This window comes from Desmodus rotundus, chromosome 6 (genome assembly GCF_022682495.2).
Source record: "Desmodus rotundus isolate HL8 chromosome 6, HLdesRot8A.1, whole genome shotgun sequence".
NCBI lineage: Eukaryota > Metazoa > Chordata > Mammalia > Chiroptera > Phyllostomidae > Desmodus > Desmodus rotundus.
The window spans coordinates 23,458,975-23,482,297 of record NC_071392.1 but is presented as its reverse complement, the minus strand read 5'-3'; the positions used below and the strand labels follow the sequence as shown (position 1 = coordinate 23,482,297).

At 38.9% G+C, this 23,323-nt stretch overlaps 1 long non-coding RNA gene across 1 annotated transcript in view; it reads right to left on the bottom strand.

The window, feature by feature from the left end:
• Positions 1–10,714: 10,714 nt before the first annotated feature.
• LOC128781154 (uncharacterized) overlaps positions 10,715–23,323 on the bottom strand; it is a 72,894-nt gene continuing 60,285 nt past the window's right edge. Inside the window, exons 4-7 of the long non-coding RNA XR_008427041.2 lie at positions 23,052–23,110; positions 19,554–19,815; positions 18,986–19,053; positions 10,715–10,802 (exon numbers count right to left, since the gene is read on the bottom strand). This is a non-coding gene — a long non-coding RNA (uncharacterized lncRNA). The remainder of the gene's footprint in view (positions 10,803–18,985; positions 19,054–19,553; positions 19,816–23,051; positions 23,111–23,323) is intronic.

The window sequence follows — 23,323 nt, the reverse complement described above, 5'->3', positions numbered from 1 at the left end:
AAGTAATTAGTTTCAATATAGCCTAGAGTTTAACACATTTTTATTAAATATATTTTAATTCATCTACCATCTATTCAATTCCTTTCAAATGGATTGCCAATTTTTCAGTGCCATTTATTAAACAAACAGTCCCTTTTCCATGTATAAAAATTCTCACAAACAGGTTGGATTTTTACTGGCAACTAAATATTTATGCACATATAGTATTACATGGGTTGTAAATGAATAAACAAAATTTTAGTATATAATCCAGTAAACTATAAAGCTATTTTTAGGAAAAATGGCATGCCGAGTAGTTAATAAATTTGGCACATACCATATAAATCAGAACTACCTGAGTTTACCAGAATTGGAACATTCAAATTAAGAACATAAATCAGCACATAATAGAATACTTAACATGGCAAGCTCTGAAATTAGTTATAAAATGAAAATGATTAAAAATTAAAATAATAATGCTGGTTTAAATTCCTTAAAAATGCTGGTTTCTTCTTTTTTATAAAGATTTTAATCATTTGTTTTTAGAGAGAGGAGAAAGGAGAAAGAGAGGGAAACATCTTGTGTGGTTGCCTCTCGTGCGCCCCCTACTGGGGACCTGGCTGGCAACCCAGGCGTGTGTCCTGACTGGAAATCAAACTGGCGACTCTTTGGTTCATAGGCTGGCACTCAGTCCACTGAGCCACACCAGCCAGGGAAAAATGTTGGTTAGTTATATTCAGCAAAAGTAAAATCTAGAAAGTGGTGGGAAAATATGAGAGTTTTAAGAAAGACTGCTATATTCTACTGAAGAAAGGATTATTATAAATCCTATGGCTTTTTTTTAGAAAACTTTTAAATGTTCTCTCTCACATTTTTGAACTAAACTTTATAATTCTAAGTAAGCTAATATACATAAATGATTTTTAAGATATTTCCTATTGCTTCCTTAAATAAGACTAATATTATACCAAAATAGCTATTTTACCAATCCACTTACATAAAATTAACCAAAATCAATATTTTATTTTATTTTTAAATATATTATTTTATTTTTAAAATAATTATATTTTATTGATTATACTATTACAGTTGTCCCAATTTTTCCCCCTTTCCCTACTTTATCCAGCCCCCTCAAATTCCTTCAGGCAATCCCTACACTATTGTCCATGTTCATGGGTCATGCATATATGTTCTCTGGCTATTCTATTTCCTATACTGTACTTTATATCCCCATGACTATTCTGTAACTACCAATTTGTACTTCTTAATCTCCTCACGTTCTTCATCCATTCCCCTGACCCCCCCCATCTGGAAACCATCAAAATGTTCTCTGTATCTATGATTCTGTTTCTGTTCTGCTTATTTTGGTTTTTAGATTCAATTGTTGATAGATATGTATTCATTGTCATTTCATTGTTCAAATTTTTTATCTTCTTTTTCTTCAGTAAGTACCTGTACGTTTCATATAACAATGGATTGGTGATGATGAATTCCTTTAGCCTTTTCTTGTCTGGGAAGCTCTTCATAAGCCTTTCAATTCTTAATGAAGCTTTGCTGGGTAGAGCAATCTTGGTTGTAGGTCCCTGCTTTTCATTACCTTGAATAATTTTTGCCAAGCCCTTCTAGCCTGCAAAGTGTCTGTTGTGAAGTCAGCTGACAGTCTTACGGGAACTCCCTTGTAGGGAAGTAACTGCTTTTATCGTGCTGCTTTTAAGATTCTCTCTTTGTCTTTAACATTTGACAGTTTGATTATGATGTTTCTTGCTGTAGGCCTCTTTTAGTTCATTTTGTTTGGGACTCTCTGCACTTCCTAGACTTATGTGTCTATTTCTTTCACCAAGTTAGGGAACTTATTATTTTTTCAAACAGGTTTTCAATTTCTTGCTCTCTCTCTTCTCCTTCTGGCACTCCCATGATGCGAATGTTAGTATGCTTGAAGTTGTATTCTCGTACAACTTCATAGTGTATCCTTACACTATCCTCGTTTTTTTTTATTCTTTTTTCTTCTTGCTGTCCTGATTGGGTGTTCTTTGCTTTCTTATATTCCAAATTGCTGATTTGATTCTCAGCTTTATCCACTCTACTGTTGATTCCCTGTAAATTGTTTTTCATTTCAGTTAGTGTATCCTTCATTTCTGACTGGTTCTTTTTTATGGTTTTCACGCCCTTTTTTAGCTATTAAAGTTCTGAGTTCATCTGCTCTTCCCCTAAGTTCATTGAGCATCCTTATAACCTATGTTTTGAACTCTGCATCTAGTAGGTTTCTTGTCTCCATTTTGTTTAGCTCTTTTTCTGGAGTTTTGTTCTGTTCATTAATTTGAGCCATGTTTCTTTGTCTCCTCATTTTGGTAGCCTCCCTGTGTTTGTTTCTATGTATTAGGTAGGGTTGCTACAATCCCCTAGCTTGGTAGACAGGCCTAATGTAGTAGGTATCCTGTAGGGTCCAGTGGCAACCTCCCCTATCACCCAAAATGGGTACTCAAAGTGTATCCACCAGGTGGGCTGTTACACCCTCCTCTTATAGTTGCCTTGATTGCTGTTGGGAGGTAATAGGAGGGATTTACCCAGGCCAATCAGCTGCTAGAATTGACTGTGACCACTGACCTCCAACCTCTGACCACTGTGGATGATCAGCTGTGCAGGGGCCCACTCCACACAACAGACCTTACTTCAGCAAGGCTCTGCTACCCACTGAGTCTGCCCCTTGAGTGTGTTGTTTATAGCAGTGCTTGAGTAGTATTGCTTCGAAGGGGTCTGTAGCTGCCCCTGGGTGTGCTGACTCGGGCCTTCCCAGGAATGAAGGCCAATGTCAGCCACCACCTGTGTTCTGTCCAGTGCCTCCTGGCTTAAGCTACAAAGTAATCTGCAGATGGCTGCTACTTGTACTGGTCTTAGAGGTGCCCAAGTGAGGATAAGCTGAGAACTAAGGCCAGCTGCTGCTAGTGCTGGGCCTGGGGTCACTTAGCAAGAGGTACAGGGCTTGCTGATGCCAGATGCTGCTTGTTTGAAACAATTTAGGAAAATCTGAAGCATGAACCAAGACAAGCCATTCATGTACAAATGCCACTGAAAACAAAGTTGAGAGGGCTCGAAAGTTGGGTGGTGTGGAGCCTCAGGAAATCACCAGAGTGGGGCAAACAGTGCGAGTCAGGTTGATAATCTCAGATATTGTAGCAGCCTGCCAGCTCTGTGAGTGGGTGGCTCAGAAAAGTTACAACAGCCTCTGCCAGCCGTTCAGTCTGGAAGAAAGCTGTCTCCCAGCCCTTGCCCTGATGTCAGACAGCTCAGTTCCTCCCTATATGCCTCTGGTGCCTTTCAAGCTGCTGCCCCGGTGCTGTAGCTCAGAGGGAGTGAGTCTAAGTCTGTGCATGGGCCCTTTAAGAGGACTTCCTGGGAAGTTAGTAGTTTCTGTCTTCCATAGCCTCATTCCTCACTGGTTTTCACAGATAGAAGTTATAGGGACTTATCTTCCTGGCACTGGAATCCTGGGCTGGGGGCCTTTTGTGGGGCTTGGACCCCCTCGCTCCTGAGATATCCCTTTTGATTTTTATCTGCCACACAGGGTGTAGGACCAGCCCATTCCTCAATTCCGCTCCTCCTACCAGTATAGATGTGGTTTTTATTTAATTCCATAGTTGTAGGACTTCCATTCAGCTCAATTACTGGCAGTTATGAATAATGATTGTTCTATAGTTTAGCTGTAATTTTTGATGTAGTTGTGTAAGCAGGTAAGCGATTTTTACCCAGCTACCATCTTGGCTTTCTCCCAAAATCAGTATTTTCTTTTTTAAAAGATTTTATTTATTTACTTTTAGAGAGAGGAAAAGAAACAAACACCAATGCGTGGCTGCCTCTCCTGCACCCTCGACTGGAGACCTGGCCTGCAACCCAGGCATGCGCCCTGACTGGGAATCAAACCAGCAACCCTTTGGTTCGCAGGCTGGTGCTCAATCCACTGAGTCACACCACCAAGGCCCAAAATCAATATTTTAAATCAAACAAGACATTGTCACAGATTAACTTTCCAGAGCTACTTTTAATCATGAAGAATAAAGATGTAGACTTTAGAATTTAGCTGTCAGCCTTGGCCGTATTTCAGTATGTCAGTTGCTTGAGCTAAGGTTCTGCTATAAAGTTAGGGAGGAGGAGTACATGGCCTACCGGTACAATTTTAATTCAAAATTTTATTCTAAGCTTGTCTGGAACACGTGCTTTCAGAAGACAAGGTGGATACAGGAAAGAAATAAGTTTTTAAAAATATAAAACTGTATATATTTATAACAACATTTTCACTAAAGGTATATTATTTACTGCTCTTCAAAACTTGGCTTATTTTCTTGTAAATAGATTATGAAAAGATAATGATACTGTATATCACAACATGAGAATTAGTTATAAAGGTGAAATGATTCTTCCCAGTTCAGGTGATCCTTTGCCTTCCACACTTGGAAAACTTTTTTTTTTTTAATCTATTCAATTTAAGAGCTAAGAAACTGTGGAGGGAAAATGAACAAGGAATTGCACGAAGTTATTTTTTTATTTTGTCAGATCCTAGTTATTACATATTTATGAAGAAATAAATGTCCTTGAAACCATGTTTAGAAGTCAAGAGATTAGAGACAAAAAGATAAAAGGGCTACTTATGTTTTTTAAAGAACAGGGAAAGCACCATGAATATTCAATGTTTTTATATATTATAGTTCAATTTGTGTGCTTGAACAAGTCATAATGAGGTACCTTTTAGTGAGTTGGATGCCTTCTCCTTTGGGTATTTTATTAATGAGGTTTTTTTCCCCGGTATGCAGACACTTGCTTTTGTAATTTCACTAAAAGTTAATAAAAAAGCTAAAACGAAGATTTTATGCTAATGAGGCCATCGAAGCCCATCCGCACATCTTTAGTGCCTTCCTAAACACATATGACTCACATGAAATTTAGTATCTCTTTCATGTCATAATACATCAATTTATTTTCCTCATCAAATGACCGATGGTTAAAGACAAAGAACGCAAAAGTGGTATCACTCATTAAATGGTCAGCATTTGAGCATAAACCATTCCTGGTGTTTAAAGCAAAGTAGTGGTTCTGAGATTTTCAAATGTTTACATATTACCCACAGTCGCATGTGCCTTTAATGTTGCGTTATCTGAAAACAATTCACTGGCATTTGGATTTGAACTTCTAGATAATCAGACCTAGAAGTATTAGCTCTGCCTTCAACAACTGAACTCCATTTTGAACTTCATCAGAATCCTTTTATTTTAAAACAATTTTATAAAACTAGCCACTAGGGTCCCTGATTTGTTTCTCAATTTTCGTAACTAGATATTTAGCTGTGTCTTTAAGAAGCTGTTTTATTGTGTTTACCCCTGAAGGAGTTGGAAAGACTGGTTAGGGGAGTGCAGCTTCCTTCCTCACATCTGGAAGCAACAGTCAGAATCAAATAATCAGACAGGTGTACACTCAGAAATCTGTTGGTTTCTGTTGCCTTAGCCAAGTCACTTTGATAATTCAACTTAAAGAAGATGAATTAGTACCTAATTGAGCCCCAATACCCAATTAGGAGCAATGGTATTGGTATAAAAGTCAATGGTATGAATATATATAATAGTTGCTTACAAGTGTCAGGCACTGTGTTAATAATAAGCTAATTCTCTCAATAAGACCCAGGATAGGTACTGACATTATGCTTATGTTCTGATATGGAAACCAAAGCTTTGGACAGATTAAGCACAATGGCCCACATCCCACAGTTTACCCAAAGTCCAAGGAATTGTTATGGAATAACCATTTCATTAAAGAAGCTAGATTCCTTAGTGTGCATAAAGATTTTTCTACTGCTATCTTTCAACCTTCTTGGGATAGTTCTTTCCCTGATCCTGGGAAAAACCTCAGGAAGCATCTGCAGCTTTCTAATTCCCATTAGTTAAAAGAATAATTTCATATCGCTAGTTAGAATATCCACTTAATGCAAAACTCAAAACTTCTAAGTTCATAGAAAGGTAAAACAGCGGCTTTGCCCATCTTGAGCCCATTTCAGGCTGAGAAACCTACAGTGGTGACAGGGTTAGGTGCTTTTTCCTCCTCCTCCCTCCGGCTAGACTGTGAGAATCAACAGAGGTCAGATAGGGGAGGGGAAAGGGACAGCTATCATTGTCCTCTGGGTAACAGAAGGACAACTCCTGACTGAGGGGAGAGGGAACCCATCTGCAGGTTCTCAGAGGTTTACCCACTGTGAATGCTATACTCCCTCTGACATAGAATGTTCCTCTGTCTGCTGGTGGCTTCCACTTCTTCCAGAGGTCTGTCTACCCTTGGTCTTAGTGAGCAGAGAAACTTCCAGAATGGCTTCAGGCCAACTTCTTCACAAGAATCAGTCCAATTTACACATCCTTCCCTACCACATATGTCATTGCTGTTTACTCCTGCGGCAGCTTCCGAGCTCTCTGTGGTGGGACAAGGGCATCTCCCTGTCTCATCTTCGTGGGCACATGTATTACTCTCCGAAATACCAAGAGCCCTGTGCATGGACACCTTGAAGCCACTCCAACCTGATTTCAGGGGAGGGGAAACATTCCCCCCTTTCACAAAGCATCCCTCTTCACTCCTCCAGGGGAAAGGGGTAAACGCAGGGATAATTTGGCCCAAACACACCTTTGACAGGTTTCAAAGCCACATCGAAGCTCTAGCTACCCCTCGTAGTGCCTGAAAACTAGATTTTTACTCCTTTCCGAGTTCCATGTGAGTGGTGTGGATATGACTTAAAATGTGTCCAACACACTGACACAATTCTTATCATCCTTGATTGCAATTCTCTAATTTTAACACCCTGTTATAATACCTTAGAAAGAAGTTAAAGAGAATAAGAGAGCCTTCCCAGCTGTAACCTTTCAAATAGCTGATAAGTCTGTAGAATCAAATCTGCACAGATTTTCCACCCAACCCCAAATAACAGCTCACCAAGGGCCGAGCCCTCTTGGCTCAAATTAACACCAACCATAGAAAGGAGTAGCAAATCCCCAATCGGTCTAAATCCCATGAACATACGTATGTTCATAATCTCATCAGGGAAGATTTAATGCTCTACTCACCCTCACATGTATCTACATGTCTATATTATAGCAAGCTATATAAGCAAAATGTAAGATCATTTCTAACCATGGCCTACTAATGATAAAGTAGCTTAAATATTCAACAAAAATGATAAAAATTCATCACAGGCACTAGTGATTCAAAGTAAATTCCAGTGAAATCAGGAAAAACAGGGAACATTTTAAGGCTGAGAAGTGACTCAGGTGAGCCCAATGTAAATGGAGATACTTATCCCAGCTGCCTGAGACACAAGTGACCCAAGTTAGAAATTAAAGGCTCATAAAGCTACTTTCCTGTACCCCAATAAGACTTCGAAATTATTTTTAAAAGTCTAGGCCTGCACAGACACACAGTGAATTTAACATGTGTGGTTTCCCATACTCATGTTTAGACACAAAAATATGTGAACTAAATAACAGTTCAACTACGACTTGAGGTAAAGTATTCATCACCCCACCCTGTTTAAACCTATGTTTTACTACATCTGTGCTTCATCAGAAGAATATAGTATATGACTAAAGAAAAATATTTGGCAGAAAAATAACTTATTCCGTAGTTTACAAAGATAAATATTAACATAGCCTCTAGACCAGAGGAATTCAAGGATTTCCTGATGGGGAGGGAAGACCAAGACCGGAAGCACCTGGGCAACACCATCTCCCACCTCAACCTGGTCTGCCTAAAGCTGTTGGGGTGGCAAAGCTGATTACACATTGTACAGTGTGAAAAATGGATATATATATATATATATATATTCCCACTAATCAAACCGCTGTCTTTTAAGATTGATGAAACTGGCCCCAAAGTGACTTGATTTAGATCACACAATTAGTAAGCAAAGCTCCCAAAAAGCTTTAGACTCCTTTTACTCTATCATACATGAAATTAAAGTTGCATCAAAGTAGCTTAGCTTACAAGTTTGATATTACATCTGCTTTCTATTCCTGAAAAGTTTCCTTTTTCCCGCCATGATATACTCCCCCTCTCCCCCAAATGATCTTCTTCTGAATAGATTACATTCACAGAACTGTTCAAAAGTGGGTTTTTTCCCCAACAAAATATGCAAAGAGCTAGGGTTTTATATAACACAATTAGCAAACTTAACCTTAACTTTCTTTTCACATAAAATAAATGTTATCTCTAGATATAGGCAGGAAATAAATAATAGAAACTTATTTTTAAATTCTGAAACGACTTATCCAACCATTTTGTTACCAGCCCTGTCTCAGCTGAATAGACCGATCCCATTAACTAGGTCTGCTTGTCTCGAGAGAACCCTCTGCATTTTACTCTCAACACAGACTTTGATTTTTCACTAAGTCTCACTTCAGGTCATATTGGTTCAAGGGAATAATAGATGACAGTTTGGAACAATGCAACTATACTATAAATGCACTAATTTAAAATATTTACTATTTCCATTAAATCAAGTCACCCTACTCTAAACAAAATAAAACACTAAAACAATATAAAATAAAATAAATAAATAAAGGGGAGGAAGAAATATTTTGGAACTTCAGTTCTTGGGATAATGTCTAACTATCTAGACAAAACTTACAAACAGGTGTTGATTATAGGTTCTTGCCCAAAAAAACCTGGACAGGGAACAGAGGTCCTGCGGTGTGCGAGAAGAGGGGTACCTCTCGGTGTGATGTCCGGAGCAGGCACTGGTGGGGCTCACCCTGTGCTCGGGGAGTATCCAGGGGCTCCTTGCGGTGCTCTCAAGGAAAAGGCAAGTGGACCAGAGATACTCAGCTTGCGACGGGGAGGGCGTGGGGCGGCGGGGCCGAAGGAGGTAGAAACTTACTGGGGCGCTCCAGATGTCTGGATCCAGGCATGTACGGCGCCCAGGACCTGCGCTCCCTGCGAAGGCGCCTGCTGGTTGCTCCTGCAGCCTAAGGCCACAGATCCCTGCGCCCAAGCGAGGAACGCCGGATCGCGCCCCTGCGCTGCGTCAGCTGCCCGTTCAAAACTCGATGCCCCACCCGGTGTGTCCCGCAGGCCTCTCTAGGCTCCGTCTCTCCGTTCCTGGCCAGGAGGGAAGCCGGGCGGTGGCGCCCTCGCTTCAGCACAACTCATCTTCCCCAAGATTCACTTCCCCTTGCTAAGGTCCAACCAACAGGGGCCAGTAGTCACGCTGGTAACCGGGTCCACTACACCTTCCAAGGCTGAGTAGAGAGACGGACACGTTGTTTCCCACCTAGTATTGATCCTGAGTCCAGCATTCCACATCCTCTCCACACGACTGCTGCAAACCCCACCTCCCTCCCTCCCCCAAATAACTATGTAGAACGACTATAAAAGATGCCACTGCATTCCTATTCTCTTCCCGCACTTTTAGATTTTGTTCTTATTCTACTTTTCCCTCCATTTCTTTTTCTTCCTAGCTGTCCTTCGTGATACACAAAGGCCAAAGGGACCATGGACCTGGTCCCCCCAAACCCTTGATAGAACAGCTTTCATTCCAAGTTATTAAAAGTCTACATGGAATATTTCTCAACTTTTCAAAGTGTCGGGTGTAACTGGTGTGACCAGCACAGCCCTGCGGCGCTGAACTCTGAAACCATAGTTTTCCTTTACACTTATATGGGTCTGTTTCCATGATATTTCTGCTTTTCCATACCCAATCCTCAATGAATAGGTTCTTTGCAAGGAACCACGAAATTTTATCACCCCCTGAAACTAAGCCTGGGTTTCTCAACCCAGCACCACTGACCTTTTGGGCAGGATAACAGGGACTCTCCTGTGCATCGCAGCACGTGTAGCAGCATCTTTGACGGCTCCCAACTAGAGAGAAGCAGCCCCCGCAAGGTGTTACAAACAGAAATATCTCCAGACATTACCAAACTTTCCTGGGAGCAGACCACTTCCCCTTCCTCTAAACCTTTCAAGTATTGAATTCTACTAGTTACTTGGAAAAATCTACTTCTTTACACTTTACGTTATTCCTAGTGGGCTTTAAGCGATGAGGAGATAACATTTAGGGTTTTCCTGGGGCTACCATATATATTTTATCCACCTACATTATTCAAACCCGAGAGCAAATGGAGTGCATGGTAATTTCTTTACTGGCATTTTATCTTCTATTTCCTTTCCCTAATAGGAAAGCTACAAAAATAGACTCCAGGGAAAAAAATGAGATTAATTGCCCTGTATGTGGGGATATGGATGGATGCACTACAAGAGAATTATAGATCACCTGAAAGGAAAATGCATAAAAAATTTACAGGTTAAATATAAAAATAATGGGGAAAAATACAACCTACTATGTTAGACAAGTTTTCAGACCTTACTTCATCTACAAAACCAATTTAATGAAAAGGTGATATATAGTAAATTAAAATACATATAAGTTATTATCTGATAAGTGGTCTAATGCCAGTCCTTAGTTTCCTGACCATGGAGGAAAAAACTACACTAAAATTCTGTTAAATGTATTCATATAACTTTTAAGAGATTAATTTTAGCAATGAAAAGTATTGTCCATGTGAAACAAAGTTATTAAGTAGCTAAAATAAAGGCATTCTATAAAGATTATGCAATTATCACTATTAACTGGGCTGGTGAGAGCTCTTGCTTGAACTCACTCATCTCCCTGGACATCCCACAGAGACTTGCTCACTCTCCTTGCAATGGCTTCACTTCACCATTCGTAAATTCTTCACGTGCCTTCAACTTTTCAAATTTCAAAGAACTTTCCTATCTAGTACTCATTCATCACTCATAGGTATCTGAAATAAGTAGGGGAAATTAGTCATCCATCTCAGAGAAGGGGAAACTGAAGGTCTGAAAAATGTAAACCCTTCCTCAATAATGTCAGTAAGAGCAAGGACTTATATGTGCTGTTTTTGATCTTATATCCTTTCAACTAGTCCCACTTGACTCATACTTGTTCTTGATCTTATATTCTTTCTACTCTTCCAAACTGACTGACTGCCTTTCTTTACTTCACTGATCTGGCTGATACCTGACGGTTGTTTATGAACTCTCCAAAATTAGTATCTTCTAGGAATCACAGAACTTCATAGCCAGAGCAGAACTAGAGGCCATTTAATCTAACCCTCTCTTCAATCACCTTTTGACAAATGGCAGTCGGCACATGAGGATCATTGCTGATGATGGGGAAGAACTAGAACAGGTAAAAGCAAAGAGCACCCTTGGACACTGAGGCAACATGAGATATAATATGTTTCAAAACTGAGCATCTCATATAAAGATGACTGGAAACTGAAGTTTCACTTTATAGTCTTGAGGTTTGTGTTTACATGTGCTGTGCACAAGTGTATTTCATAATCATCTAGACAGCCCAGCTCAGCAGATCCTATGTGAGCAGAGGGTGATGGCCCACGAGAGTCTCACAGCCATTCCTCAACATTTACCACACCCTGCCCTGTACTCCAACATCCGGCCGAATACAGAAACCACCTGCAGGGATTTAAAAATTAGTGTGCCTGGGTCCAGAGATTCTAGTTTGCATGGGTGAGGACCTGGAATTGTTGTGAATCTCCTGGATTGTACTTACGGGATTGAAAACAATGGTTTTAACACCGTGGCCTTAAAGAATCAGGTCTACCAACCCCTACTGACTAGTGCAGTGAAGTCGTCACTGTTCACTCACACTCATTCCAGTCCACTCTCCTTGGCAGCCGGTTACATCGATGTCATGCAAAATGTTCTTGTTATATTAATAATGGCTGGACTTTTTCTGGACAGACCTCATATGAGGTGCTCAGGGGGCAACAGCTTCTTACTATGAACCTGGGGCCAAAAGTCATTTGGGTCCTGGAGGGAACATCAGAAAGACTCTAATCCTCAACCAGCTGGAAAATCCCTTGGGGCCCTGGGGAGGAGTTGCAGGGTGGCTTCCTTGGGAAGTGAAAATTGAAACCACCATTGTACCAATAAACAGGTATTTGAATGCTGGCAATTAAAAGACAGACAAGGGCCAAGTATTGGTGAGACTGTGGAATTCTTGCACAAAGCTAGCGAGATTCTAAAATGGCACATCCATTTTGTAAAATAATTTGACACTTTCTTAAAAAAGTAAGTACCCACCTGCTCTATGACCCAGCCATTCTATACTGAGGCATTTATACAAGAGAAATGAAACATGTATATATGTAAAGACATACATGACTGCTCATAACAACTTTATTTGTAATAGACAAAACTAAAAACAACCCAAATATTCATTCATGGGTTAATTGGTAAAGAAATTCCATGCAAGGCAATACTACGCAGCAATAAATGGAAGGGTTTACCGATACACACTGCAACATGAATGGATCTCAGAATAATTACAAGGCACGAAAGAAGCCAGACAAAAATTGATGCAGACTGTATGATTCAGTTAGTAGAAAATTATAGAAATTTTGAGCTAATCTATAGTGGTAAAGAGCAGATCCGTGGTTTGGAGTATAAGGAAGGAGAGCCTACAAAGAAGAAAAAGGAAACTTTGGGGGCTGATAGATGTGTTCATTATCTTGCTTATAGTATTGGTTTCACAGGAGTATTCCTATGTCAAAGCTCATCGAATCATACACTTTTAATAGGTGCAGCGTGTCTTATGTAAATTATATCACAATAAAGTTAAAAGATAAAGGTTGAAAACAAGAGAGGGACTTTGCATGGAGTGATATTGACTGATAATATGCCATGAACAGAGAAAGATGAGTTTAACTAACTCATCCATCTGCACCTAAAGTCCTCTAAAAATATTCTAAATTAAAAAATCATGCTTGACTAGATCTGCTCAGTGCTCTCAATTATGGCATCTCAGAAGCAGATATAATCTACTCCACTACTCATTCAGTGGTAGCTAACCTTACTATGGTTACAGAAAACATGTTCTGCCTTTGATATACAAGCATTAAACTACTAATGTAAAAAAAAAAAAATCAAAGCAATTATCAGTGTCATAAACAGAGAAAGTCTGGAGAGGACTTTCATAGTGTTTTAAGAACAAGACTTGGATTGGGCAAATTGGGGTTTTGATGGCTTGTCTACCACGACTGAGCCGAATGACACTGCCAGTGTCAGTCTGGGCACCCGGCCTCTGTCTCCTCATTACCTACTTCAGAGGATTTTTACACCAGTAAGTAAGATAAGAAGCTAGTTTCATTCATTTTTGGAGTTAAAAAAATATCATCTGGTGCTCCCTGCCCCTATTGAATTGTCCATTACAAACTCACGTCTAAAGGAGCCACATTACTTTATGGGCATTTGCCCACAATGCACACACACACACACACACACGATATTCAACACGCACAGACAGCCTTAATGAATGCACAGTATTGGAAGATTCTCCTGATACTCTTAGGATGAAGAGAACTTTGGAAAAGAGAAAATTCATGAATAATGATCATCTGTTTCTATCATTTTCATCAAATTCTAAGCTAAAGCCTGACATGGTAAGATATTCAAGCCTAGAAGGAAAAACTGTAAAAGAAAGGAGCAACTGAATTACTCGCACATATTGAAGCATGTTCAGCCACTACCCCTAAGGAATGAAAAGGGAAAATGCAGTTCAATTTATGGTCCTCCTCAAAATTACTTAGAAAGAGCTCTTTGGAGACCCTTTCTTAGAAAGAGAAGGTTATTAATTTCAAAGTAACATTGAGTCTGGGTCAAACAGGAAAACGTCACTATTCCATAGTAGAAGAGTCTCCTAAAATGTTGTAAGTGATCATGGAGTGCCTAGACTTTTTCCCTAGAAGCAAATAACATCGCGAAAGCTGTGGAGCATACACAAGGGTATTTTCCTTCCTAAGGTGAAAACACTGACCTGTCATTCTCATTCTGGTACCTCATAAACACTGGAGTCTCAAAGAGAATTACTTTTCATTTCAGCTTTGCTATTAACTTTATATACAACTTCACTCAAATTTCCGGTCCTTTATATCTCTTGCTTTTTATAAAATTGAAAAAAAATCTATCTTTAATGATTAATACACATTATAAGCTATTTACCATAAATACATTAAAAATATTTTAAGTTTATTTTAAAAAGAATTATGTCAGTAACTTCTAAAAGGTATAACTAAAGAGATGGAACTCTTCAGGTGAGAAATATTAAAGCAATATATTTTCAATATTTGATTGGAGGCTGTTCGAAATTTGTAGTTTGAGATAACAAAATAATCTTGAGTCACTAAAGTCTTACACTGATTGACATGTCAAAAGCTTCATTAATAAAAGCCTTCTATGGTTGTCATCAAAAGATTGTAAAGTGACATGCTCTTCGAAGATGAGGTCAAGCAGTCACCCTGGGTATTATGTTACATGTATAATACACTGTATGTTATATTATGTGACATTACAGCATCGGTTTATAAAATGTGTAAAAAATGCCATGACTTTAGGTAAGAGCAATCCAAGTTTTCCTACAGAGTATTAAATATAAGTGGATTTTACTGAACAGTAACCCTAATTATCTGTTTTTCATTCTGCAAGGGGGAAAAAAGGTTTATTCTCCAATAAGCCTCTTTAATTTACAGTTAGCTGGCTGAAATGCATGCAAATGGAAATAAAACTGCTGCCCTGGGACATTCTCAAACATGACACATGAGGTTGCCAAGGTAACCCACCAGGAGGCTGTCTTGGCAACTTCTGGAATAAAATGGGAAGAAAACATTATAGTGAACAGATGGGGGATGGGGATCTTCTGGGCCTGGTTATATAATAAAAGTGTTTCAAAAAACTATAGCTCCAATGAAATTGGTTCCAAACCAAAAAAGGAATAAAGTATCTCTCTCACACTTCCAATGTTTAAATTGGGCAGGATTTATGATTCACAAGAGTGGGAGTTAAAATTAATTATTTTAAAGGTTATTTACATGGAATAATTTCTTTATAGCCACTATGTGATAACATTTGTCAATTTTTATACTTACAAAAAAATTCAACAGCATTATGCAGCTAATATTCAAGGTGTAAAAGTGATGCTAACTTAGTATTATTTGGCTGTTTTGGCTGTCTTGGGGCGGCAGCAGAATTTGCCTAAGAAAATATTGTCACGCTACAGCACCCCAGGAGAACAGCGAAAGAAAAGAATAGGTGACACTAACCATCATTCTACTTTAGCCCATTGTGAATTTTACACTTATCCCTTGCACTCTTTTAGAGTTACAAAGTGTTCCTCGGACTGAGGCGTTGTTTCCTCATTTCACAATGCTGCTGTTTCTATTAAACACACACACAAAGCTTTAGTTTCCTCTCTTTGAGGAGCTGATTCTCTCTAACATAAGGTTATTCTATAAATAGTCAGTGAGTCTCCTTGGCCTGTCCTTAGGCTTTTTTTCATTTCTCCTCTGTCCCCGAAGATTGAATAAAGACTCTCTGAGCCGATGAAGGACAAACATGAATCAGGCCATTCTGGTGTGGAGTGTGGCTTAGCCCTCGTGGCTGTCTCAGCTGAGTTCCATTTAAGAATTCCACATGCAAGCAAAAAGGCCCAATAGGAAAGAGGAGAATTTTTTTAAAAAACACGTTATTTCAGATGTTTCTAAACTTAATAACTGCTTTTTTTCATTACATTAAAATACAGAATCTGTCTCATTTGGAACATTGCCCATAGCAAGATACTGGAATCTTAGATTTTTGTCCTGGAAGGCAGAAATCCAATCAATTTAATGAAAAAAAAATCAAAGCGGACTACTTACAGTTTGTATTCATTCATAACAAAGTTATTTTGCTGTTTTGATGCAGTGGAGACGTTAAGGCACGATCTTCCTTTTAAGAGATCACTTTTCTTAAAAATACTTAAGCAGCTACAGACCTCCATTTGGTCATGTTACCACTTTTCTTACAATCTTTCAATGTTTCTCATCACCTACAGATTAGGAGTCTCCTTAACATAACTCGTAAAGCCCTCCTCAAATCAGCTCCTAAACTTCTGTTTATGCACAGCAGGCTCCAGCCTCAAGACCCTCTTGATGTCTCTGAGCATATGGGGGTATTCACTTTTCTTTTTGGGGGGCATGTCTACTTCTCTGGAAACCTGCTTCAATAGAGCTTCCATGGCATGTCTTCTATGAAGTAGTTCACTCTCCCCTTCTCTCCTAAGGGAAGTAGCTTTTTTTTCTTTGCTCCTATTGTACTTTGTATTTATCCAATGCCATATGCATCACATTGTGATGAGTTTTAGAACTCTATCTCCCATGTGTGGTTTACCTATTGAAAACAGAGATATGCCTTACTCATTTTGGGTCACTGGTACATACAAATTCTCCAGCACATAGTAGGCAAACAATAAGTGTTTGCTGAATATTGAATAAACTGCTTGAATTATAGGGTGAAGAAGAGCCAGGGTGTGGAATAGATGAAATATTAGTTGCTTCCTAAACTTTGAATTTGATCAGAGTCACGTAGTGAAGTAGGTCTAGGGTTAAACAGGCATTGCAGGTGATTTTGATGTCAGAGTTTGGGAACTGAGACCTAGACTATTGAAGAATATTTCACATGCACCACAAATGTTTTCCAATCTAGAAAAAATGCTTAAATGGAGGGCTAACCTGAAGCTAGAGATATTTTCCATTAAATGGCTGATCTAATTCATTTAAGAAAATAGAGCCTAATGCAATATAAATCCCTACCTTTGAGTTTAAAATGTGATCTACCTGCAACTTTATTTTTAAAAGGTGATGTTTCTAACATTTTGGGGAGCAAATTACAAAGTCATAAACTTATAATCTCAAATAGGTAACTGGTTCCATTTTCTCAAGGTCATAACATCCTTGTAACATTGAGACACGTCACACCAAATAACCCTAAAGTTCCTGCAGTGAGAATCTTCAAATTCTTTGTATTTGAGAGAGAAGAGTTTTAAAAAATGAGTGTCAAGTATAAAACACCACTGTAGAGCTCGTATCATAAAATTAAATCTTTGCTGCTTGGTAAATGAACACTGGGCAAAAACCACAGTTATTGGCTATATTTCAAATTTTGAAATAAATTAAACTCAGCTTATTTAAAGACTTAGATAATTGGTGCTTGTATGTTTCAGACTGTCTATTCCTAAAATTACTCATTTTTAGCAAATTACTCATTTGCTACTGTGTTTCAAGGGTCCCTAAGGATCCTGTGGAAGGGTAGGAATGAGTGTGTAGAGGAGATGCTGAGTGAGCTTGTCTCCAGTCTCCTCTGCTTTATCAGTATTTAGGGATTGAAACTGATCTCTCAGCCATATACATAGTTTATGATGTCGGGCCCTGTACACCCACTTCTCAGCAGGAATGAGCTAATAGGTACACACCTGTGATCCGCACTCCATCTGTCATATCAGCACCAGCTCTCAAATAGGGAAGAAACACCTCCAGAGTGACCCATTCTTTGCTTGGTTCTGATGTCCTGTCTTGCCATAACTGTTGCTATCACCTTAAGGTGTTGAACAGCACTACCTGTACACTCCCATCCCAGTCTCAATCACTGGCCAGAATTCTTTAATAGTGGGCATATCACCTGGACTGCGATGCCACCTAATTCACATTGCGCCAGTTAGACTTCTGTTGCTGAACCCAAGTGAAGCACAGGGCTCTATCATTAGCCACACTTGCCATACCCATGACTTTTCTTTTTTTTAAGTATATTTTATTATTATGCTATTCCAGTTGTCCCATTTTTTCTCCCCTTTATTCCCCTCACCCCACACCCCCTCCCACCAGCATCCACCCCCCTTAGTTCATATCCATAGATCATACATATAAGATCTTTGGCTTCTCCATTTCCTATATTATTCTTACCCTCCCCCTGTCTATTTTGTATCTACAATTTATGCTTCTTATTCCCTGTACCTTTTCACCCATTCTCCCTCTCCTTCTCCCCCCCTCCCCACTGATAACCTTCCATGAGATCTCTATTTCTGTGATTCTGTTCCTGTTCTAGTTGTTGGCTTAGTTTGTTTTTGTTTTTGTTTTAGGTTCAGTTGTTGATAGTTGTGAGTTTGTTGTCATTTTACTGTTCATATTTTTGATCATCTTCTTTGTCTTAGATAAGTGCCTTTAACATTTCATATAATAAGGGCTCGGTGATGATGAACTCCTTTAACTTTACCTTATCTAGGAAGTACTTTATCTGCCCTTCCATGTGTGTAGATAAACCAGGAGGAATAACTGGGAAACAAGACATATTACACAACCCAGGGTTCCAGCACTGGAAAAGAAAGCCTCAAGACTCCTGACTGTAAAAACCTATAGGGGTTGTGGCAGTGGGAGAAACTCCCAGCCTCACAGGAGAGTTCACTGGAGAGATCCACAGGGTTAGAATGTACACAAAACCACCCACCTGGGAATCAGCACCAGAAGGGCCCACCCTGCTTGTGGTTAGCGGGGAAAGTGACTGAAAACCTGCAGAGAGCTGAGCAAGTGGCATGGTTCCCTCTTGAACCACCCCCCCAACAGATGGCACCAACACACACAGACCTGGGTTGCCCTCCCCTAGGGAATACCTAAGGCTCTGCCCCTTACCAATGTAACAGGTGTGCCAAGACAAAGAAATATGTCCCAAATGAAAGAACAGATCAAAACTCCAAAAACAGAACTAAACAATGAAGAGATAGCCAACCTATCAGATGAACAGTTCAAAACCCTGGTAATCAGGATGCTCGCAGAAATGGTTGAGTATCCTGATTAAAAAATGAGGGCCTTGCAAAGTGAAATAAAGGAAAATAGTCAGGGAACCAACAGTGAAGGGAAGGAAACCAGGACTCAAATCAATGGTTTGGACCAGAATTGAAGAAATAAACATTCAACCAGAACAGAATTAAGAAACAAGAATTCAAAAAATGAGGAGAGGCTTAGAAACCTCCAGTACAACTTTAAACATTCCAACATCCAAATCATAGGGGTGCCACAAGGAGAAAAGGAAGAGCAAGAAACTAAAAACTTATTTGAAAACATAATGAAGGAGAACTTACCCAATCTGGCAAAGGAACTGGACTTCTAGGAAGTCCAGGAAGCTCAGAGAGTCCCAAAGAAGTTGGACCTAAGGAAACACACACCAAGTCACATCATAATTATATTACCCAAGAATAAAGATAAGGAGAGAATCTTAAAAGCAGCAAGAGAAAAGGAGAGAATTACCTAGAAAGGAGTTCCCATAAGACTATCAGCTGATTTCTCAAAAGAAACCTTGCAGGCAAGAAGAGGCAATTCAAAGTCATGATAAACAAGGACCTACATCTAAGATTATATGTCCATGACTTTTCTATCTATGCCATTCAGGTGATATTCAGAATTACTTACTGCAAGATCCATCTCTATAGCTATATTTGTATTCCTTCCCCTATCAAGCTGGATCTTGACTTCCTCTTTTTTTTTCCCATCAGTCTGAGATTCTAGGGCCTCAGCATATATTATTATTAAGCCTGCACGTGCTAGGACATGATTAAGTCCTGACTCTCTCATGAACTCATTGCGAAACTAATGCATTATCTATTACTGTGAGTCTAAAGTCCTAACTCTGGCAGGGAAGTAAACACTTACCTCATTGAAGCATGGGATCTTTGAAGACAGAGAGTTGTCCTGTTGATCTCCTCGCACACTTTTCTTTGAAGGCATTTTGCACCATGGCTGGTGTGGCTCAGTGGTTGGAGCATCATCCCCTGACCGAAAGGTTTCAGTTTCATTCCAGTCAGGACACATACTTAGGTTGCAGGTGCATCCCCGTCCCCTTGTGGATCCCAGGTCTGGGTGCGTAGGAAGACAATCGATGCTACTCTCATCACATCTCCCTTCCTCTTTGTTGCTTAAAAAAAAGAAAGAAAGAACGAAAATGAAAATGTCCTCCATCGAGGGTTAAATACATAAATAAATAAATAAATAATAAAGGCATTTTTTCCTGTACATTGAAAAACTTCCTTCTACTCTCCTTTAGAAATTCATAGATTATTCACCCCCCTGCCAAAAGTAGCACAGAGATCGGATTCTCCTCACAGAGGAAGAATCATGCTTTCTAAGAGAAAACACACCTAGAATATAAAAGGGGAATTGTCCCAATTGTGTTTGATTTTGGTTGGTTATTGTTGTTTTGTACTTTTTGAAACCTTTATATCTTTCTCTATTTTTTTGTTCAGCTGTTTAGTTTAGTTCAGCTGTTAAATTATGAGACTAAATAGGAAAAAGGGAGACTGGAGAGAAATGGCAGAAATAGAAGAGAAACAAGAAACAATAGCATAATTAAAACTAAATTTTTCTTAATAATTTTCTCCAAAAGCCTTAAAATCTGAAAAATAAGAGATCCTAGGGTCAGAGGACCCCCAGATACTCAAAAGTGTGATATGTTATGGATTTCAGGAAGTCATGGGAGAACAGTAGCTGTGAACAGGCAGAAGAGCAACTGTATTCGCTTTCCTTCCTTGCTCTTACTTCTATGGTCCCCTGAAGACTAATAACGCAAAATGCTGTAACTTCCCCATCTGCTTTGCTCCCAGAGCTATAACACTAAAGGATAAGTGTGCGTGTAAATTGACCCTATGGAACATCAATTTCTATTTGTAAACTTTACTAGAGTTTAACCATTATTCCAGAAATTTGCTGAAGATGGGAGAAAGATCTTTAGCAACTTTACTTGAGTGAAGACTAAGAATTAAAATCAATGTGGTAAAACAAACATACTTTTGATATCATAACCAATTACTTCTCCATAATATCTATCTCTCTCTATATATAAATGTTTGTTTTGTAATAAAAATATTCTTTTAAAAAATTAAGTATCTTCATTTCTTGATTAAGAAGCAAAGTAGCCCTAGCTGGTGTGGCTCAGTGGGTTGGGCGTCACCCTGCAGGCTGAAAAGGTGCCAGCGGGAGTCCTGGTCAGCGCAGATGGGCCAGGTCCCCCGTTGGAGGCGTGCAAGAGGCAGAGGATCCATGTTTCTCTCTCATATCAATGTTTCTCTCGCTCTCTCCTTTCCTCTCTCTAAAATCAATAAACATATGTTTGAGTGAGGTTTTAAATAAAAAAAATTTTAAATAAATGTAAACATTACTTCCAAATGCAGTACAAAGGAAAAGTATAGAGGTGTGTGTGCTCAGTAGTAGTGGTGGTAAAAAAGAAAATGTGAGTACAGCTATAGATATCATGTCCTGAATAGAATTTGGTCAGAAAAAAAACTCAAAATCCAATATTAATCTTATAAGTTGAACCTTACCAATAGGATAATTGCCAACTGACATTTCTTAAGGACCATGTGCCATTCACTGTGCTAAGCATTGTAATTATTGAATTTCATTCATTCTTAATGAATTCCTATAAGGTAGACAGTGGAAGGGAAAAATTGATGACTGCACCTGTGGTTTTTTCTCTAGTTTTAGGGATGTCTGAGTTAACCCTTGGGAACTCTCCAATCAATGTATTTCACAAAATTTATAGTAAAAGAGGATACTAGATAGAAGATAGTGAGAATCCAGCCAAAACCACTTATTGGACCAAACACTTGGCTTATTGTCCAGAGCAACTAATGAAGAATGATATATATTGGTAAGGAGCAACTTATCTGAAGGCCAGGGCTGAGCGTAAGCACCTGAGGTGTCTATGTGCCCAAATAAAGAAAAGAGCTAAAGATACTGCAGTGCTGAACACTCCTCGAAACCTGGGTTGTGCAGCATCTTATCTCCTGATCACATCGTCCCAAGTGTGGAATGACTGGGCCATCCAGAGCAGTGCACGTGACTCACGGAGAGTATGCAGCCTCTGCTGTGATGCTGCCGTGTGGACTGTGTTTGCTTCCTCTCCTTCCTTCAAGCTGCGAAATCTGGTGCTGGTGAGAAGATACTGTGTCTCATAAGCTTGATGATCTATCCAAACCATAGAGCTTTGCAGCTAGTATATGACAGAGAGGGTTTGTAAGAACTGTTTACTGTCTCTATGTTGCAGATAAGAAAATGTAGTTTTAGAGATTGTTATGATAAGTGGCCAGGCCCGCACTGGAATTGTCTGACATCATACAATGTAGTTGTAAATAATAGCAGATGTTTTGTCCATATTGCTTCCTGCTGTCTTACCAAGTCCTGTTCCGGGACTCTCAATTGTTGGTTACTGATGACCTCATCAAATAACTGCATTTGATGGTTGGTATGTAATCTAATTACATTTTCAATGGATGAAACTCATCACTGTACTGTGAGAAATCTGATATCAAGAACATCCACCCCTCAGCTCTTTCTGATTTACTTCCTTTTACTATTCAAATTAATAGTGAAATCTTATATTTTCTTTGAATTTCTCTCCAGGAACACAGGAGAGGATAACAACTTTTCCTTAATTTATTTACATTTTCATCTATAACTATTTTTCTTCTTTTTTCTAAAATGCAACAACACCCCAGCTTATTATTTTTAAGTTTATTTTTAATGAGATAATCTATAATTTCAAAATCTTACATAATCTTGGCATTATTTATTTGCCTGAATATTCTTTATGTGACTGTTCTCATCCATGTTATGATAGACTACAATTGCCTTAAAGGAAAGGACTGTTTCTGCAATATCTTCTTTGTGTGCTCAGATACCAGTTTGTTTACAATGATAACTATTACAAGAGATCATTCATACCTGTATGTGGTATGCAGAGCTTTTTCACTTAAAGAAATAGACACCTACTAAATTCAACTTAGATTGCCCTTTTTAGAGAATACCCAACTAAAAAACTGAAATTTATGAACCTGGATTTGTTAGAGGGTGCATAAAATAGAAAGTTCATCTGAGTTGCAGTTTTGTATTAGCTTTAGGTGTAGAAAACTTGATTCCCTTTTGCTATTACTTTTAAAGAAGGGATAAATTTTACTATAAAACCTACACAAACTTAATCACAAGAAGCAAAGGAGTTAGTTTATCTTCTCAACTACTCTTAAAATAAAAATAACTCAATGACCTGGCTCTGCTATTTATAAAATCGTATGGGAAAATCTCTACTTTTCATTTTTCAGGACCAATTTGTAACTGGCCTTTGCATTTTACTGTGTTGACCTTTCAGAGGTCTCTTACCCTCCACATTCCGGAAGCAGGATTATCCCTTTAACATCTCAATGAGTCACATTGGGGTCCTGTAGAGTACGTAAGCACATAGTCAGTGATGACAGGCAAATACTTTCTGGAGGTACTTACAAATACAGAAAATTTTCAAGAATACATATTATGAATGATATAGATTTTTCCTAAGAAAAATTACTATTTTTATTCTAAAAAAAGGTGATACAGATGCACTATTATTATACATTGTACTCACTAGCTTATCCAAGAATTCTATTAGCGTACTT